Source organism: Phalangium opilio, unplaced genomic scaffold, assembly GCF_054372755.1.
Source record: "Phalangium opilio isolate 3A_F unplaced genomic scaffold, DU_Popi_V2 ptg000032l_1, whole genome shotgun sequence".
Lineage (NCBI taxonomy): Eukaryota > Metazoa > Arthropoda > Arachnida > Opiliones > Phalangiidae > Phalangium > Phalangium opilio.
This window is the reverse complement of record NW_028324159.1, coordinates 8,066,262-8,070,742: the sequence shown is the minus strand read 5'-3', so window position 1 is coordinate 8,070,742 and position 4,481 is coordinate 8,066,262. Positions and strand designations below refer to the sequence as shown.

General features: G+C 36.9%; 3 non-coding genes across 3 annotated transcripts; all 3 read right to left on the bottom strand.

The window, feature by feature from the left end:
* Nucleotides 1–246: 246 nt before the first annotated feature.
* Nucleotides 247–319, bottom strand: TRNAT-UGU (transfer RNA threonine (anticodon UGU)). Its single transcript has one exon. It is a non-coding gene; the product is annotated as a tRNA-Thr (tRNA).
* A 157-nt stretch (nucleotides 320–476) lies between these two features.
* On the bottom strand, nucleotides 477–549 carry TRNAT-UGU (transfer RNA threonine (anticodon UGU)). Its single transcript has one exon. It is a non-coding gene; the product is annotated as a tRNA-Thr (tRNA).
* A 654-nt stretch (nucleotides 550–1,203) lies between these two features.
* TRNAT-UGU (transfer RNA threonine (anticodon UGU)) lies at nucleotides 1,204–1,276 on the bottom strand. The gene has a single exon. It is a non-coding gene; the product is annotated as a tRNA-Thr (tRNA).
* Nucleotides 1,277–4,481: the final 3,205 nt, after the last annotated feature.

Here is a 4,481-nt window from a genome sequence, read left to right as displayed (position 1 = left end):
CAAAGCTGGTGGTGTTGAAACTCAAGTAGAATAGCCAGAGGAGACAAACACAATTTTCCAAATTTCCGTGAACTGTCAATGCAGTCCGGAAACTGGGAACACGTTTGCTCCGATTTGTAAACTGCGAACGCGGTCACGTGGGGTCTGACAGACACACAAAGACAGACAGACAGACATGGCCCGTGAAATACCTCTCCGTGACATACGTCACACGGAGAGGTAACTAGTTCAAGTATCATAACAACGAGGCTCCGACGAGAATCGAACTCATGATGTCCTGTTTACAAGACAGGCGCTTTAACCACTAAGCCACGGAGCCCATGTTACGTAGTGAGATTAATGCTGAATATTTCTGTAATTTAACTCATTTGCACTTTTACCCTATTGTTTGCATATATGCATATCTCAAGCAACTATTATTTCTAGTTTTTCAAAATTTAATAGCTACGAAAACTAGTTCAAGCATCATAACAACGAGGCTCCGATGAGAATCGAACTCATGATCTCCTGTTTACAAGACAGGCGCTTTAACCACTAAGCCACGGAGCCCATGTTACGTGGTGAGATTAATGCTGAATATTTCAGTAATTTAACTCATTTGCACTTTTACCCTATTGTTTGCATATATGCACAGCCACAAGTAGAATAATCTTACACCAAGTTCCTATGTAAGATTTTTTGCCGTAGCCTCTAGGTCTGAAAGTTCTGACGTTAAGCTTTTTAAAGTTCCCAACGGAGCCGCGTGAATGGAGAGATAAAATTTCTAAAATATCGGCCACGACCGAGAACGAGCTTTTGAAGCAGCGCTCCACAGCGGTGGAGAGTGAAGTTAAACAGGCGGGGTTAATTTATTTATCCGAGTAAGTTCAAGCAAGGGGGGTGGAATTTTTTTAGTAAGACCCAGCTTTCCGCGGCTGATGTTAGTTGGCGCCGAGAAAAAATGTTAGTAGAGAAAAACTTTGGGTGTTCAACTACCATTTACTCTACAGTAAATACATTCGGCCTAGCCTTGGGATATCAAGTTTTAGGAACACTAGAGATGAGACGTTCGTTAGAGAGAACCTGACACACAATACCCTCATTCCTTGGCTGGAAAGCTATGTCCTTTTAGATCATCTCCTTTTGGCACAGCTCAAGCAACTATTATTTTTAGTTTTTCAAAATTTAATAGCTACGAAAACTAGTTCAAGTATCATAACAACGAGGCTCCGACGAGAATCGAACTCATGATCTCCTGTTTACAAGACATGCGCTTTGACCACTAAGCCACGGAGCCCATGTTACGTAGTGAGATTAATGCTGAATATTTCAGTAATTTACCTCATATACATTTTTACCTCTCCGAGTGTCGTATGTCACGGAGAGGCTATGAAATCGACAGGCATGTCGGGGTGTCTGTGTGTGTCTGTCTGTCTGTCACCGCGTTCGAAGTTGGCAAATCGGAGCAAACGTGTTCGCAATTTCCGGACCTCGTTCGCAGTACGCAGAAATTCCGAAAACTTTACTTCATTGTTTTAACTATCTTATTTAACGTCAATCATTATGCCTTCATCTGCTGAATAACCGCCAATTCTTTCACTCAACACCCTCAGTATTTATTGGCTTCTAACAACAACACCATGCACTACTCTTTCGTGTACACCACATACACACCAATCCGTTCTTATTGGCTTCTAACACCACCATCAACTGGTCTTTCGTCTATACCACATAGAAACCAATCTGCAACATTGGCTTCTAACACCACCATCTACTAGTCTTTCGTCTATACCACATAGACACCAATCTGTAACATTGGCTTCTACTCCATCATCGTTCTTAGGCTTACGATGTAAGCGGCGAGCGGCTAGGGTTACGAGAAACGTCTAGCCTCCCAATGGCAGGGCTTCCACCAAAGGTTCACGCAATTGCGCATTTTCTTATCCATTATAGTGAATCAATCGCCTTATATACCCTAAATTTACAAAAGTTCTGATATAGGTGTTCCCTAGAAGTATAACGTTAAACATAGCTATGTTTAAAATTATTTTAAGAATTAAGTTTCTTAAACCGACTTAACTATAATTAACGTAAAATACTGACGATTAAAATAATTAATATCAGTTATATTTAATTAATTATTTAAGATAAACTTATTTCTATGTAATAACACAAGTGAGATTTTATATAGAACGAGTAATGAAGATTGCATCTGAATCGAAACACTACACGAATATCAAAGTTAATATAAAGCGAGTAGGATAAAAAGATCTCTTACAAAACGATAACATTTTTTTTGCAGAATATTAAATGGAAATAGTTTAAATATTTTTCAGCATTACGATTGATTAAGTAGTTTTGTAGCTATAAAGCTCTGTTTCATCTCAATATTCCAAGAACATCTTTTGATATTACATTTCAAATTTGGTGTTTTTTTTTAATTCAGCTTTACTACATTTATATATTGTGTAAACGCAACTCTTAACTTTATTAGACAAAATGGATGTTAATACTTCATCTCTCCGTAAGTGTTGAATCGATTGGGTCTATGAAATAAGGTACCCTAGAGTTTAAATCAGAATTGACCTTGTTTCGTGTCCTCTTATAGGAGGTGTTAACGGTTCAGATTGAGCCGAAAGTTAAATACACACTTAAGTGATAAAATTAGGTCCTCATTAGAGTTATTGAGGATACACAGGAAATTGTTAAACGCTTAAACCTTTACAAATGACCTTGGCAATATCTCGCCAATTTGAACTTTGTGTTTCCGGTTTTTCTCATTGGCTGGTGGAACTGTGTTAAGAAAGTAAATTCGTCTTGGCTCGGAGAGGTTTATTACCCAAGAAAATTCCAATGATATTTCCCAAGAAAATTCCAAAGTTATTTCCCAAGAAAATTCCAAAGTCATTTCCCAAGAAAATTCCAAAGTCATTTCCCGAGAAAATTCCAAAGTTATTTCCCGAGAAAATTCCAAAGATATTTCCCAAGAAAATTCCAAAGATAAGCATTTTCCAAAAAAAAGAGGCAATATTCCCCAATTTCCCAAAGAACCCCTTATGTATTTCTAAAGAAATTTCCCAAGGAATTTTCTAAAGAGTTCAAAAGAAGATTTTTGTAAGGGAAGGGGGCGTTAGGCTCAAATCACCTCCTGCAGACAAGAAGCAGTCAGCACCTACGCAGGGGCTCCCCCCTAAAATTTTGTTGAGTTGGCAAATTAACGCTCACTTGACAAAATGAAGATTTGGATTTTCTGGTTTTTTGGGCAGTGGTTTTTGTAATTTGTAAAGAAACTGTTTTAAAAAGATTTTTGAATTTTCATTTTGCTGAATTCTCTCTGGCTTTTTTAAGTCGAGTGCAAGGTTCGTACTTCAAGACCTTGCGGGTGTAGGCGCATTTTGGCCGTTTTCCGCATAGGAAAGTTGTCTACTGCACTAAACTGGGGGGAATAGGTTTTTTATAAACATATTTCAGACAGAAAGGCAACGTCGCACCCGTGAATCTCATATCAGAACTGTACACTCTGTTTTAGATTTTAGCTTTTTATAACTTGTTTTCTTCAATAATATCAATGTTTCTGTTACTCAATGCCCGCGTAATAAATAATCTAATTCATAATTGAGCAGCAGCCAAGACAGATCAGTCAATACTATAAGAGGGAATAGTTACCAATATTAAGTACAATGTTTGTGTTGTATAAAGCAGTTTTTAACTATGACTTTAAGAAATCTCACAAAGAAGCTTGTCATAATGGTGACGCTGCCAAACGACGTAGAACGAATGAAGCTTCTGATTAACCTGAGCTTAAACATACAGTATATTAGTCTGTACAGTACAAGCGTTCGTACACGCCCTGAAAAAGTCATGGAAATTGAAAATGGATATAAAAGGTCGGGGAAATCTCAGTGAAAAATATTTTGCTATGAAATTTAAAGTCTAGATAACAGTATCCGAGTGACCGGAAAATGTGTTATCTAGGATTTGACCAGAGTCCAAAAATCGCGGACCTCGCTTCGCTTGCTCCGGATATAACTTACACCTTAATAAATTCAAAGAAAATAGTTTGCTTATATTTATAACAATAATACATCTTGTCAAAACGATTGGAGTGAATTAAGCCATATTTATTGAACGAGGGAGCATTTGACCTCAATTATATCAAACCATAGAATGCTTTTATTACGAGAAACACTTTTATAGCATCATTAATTAGAAACAGAAAACCGAATTACGGAAATCAGTGATTTGCTTTGAAAGAGTGTTAGCGGCATAATAAGATTTTAAAAACCTTAAACTTATGCTGCTGGCCCATTGGACCGAAAATAGCCGAAATGCGAGTTTTTTTCATTATAAAATTATCGTTGCTTTTTATCGATAGATTTATTTTTAATGCAGATTTTACAAACGGAATTATAAGATGCTCTTTTACTTCTATTTTTTAACAAAAACACACTTGGTTTAATGCATTCGTCTATCAATACAATTTTCTATATCGATAGTGATAT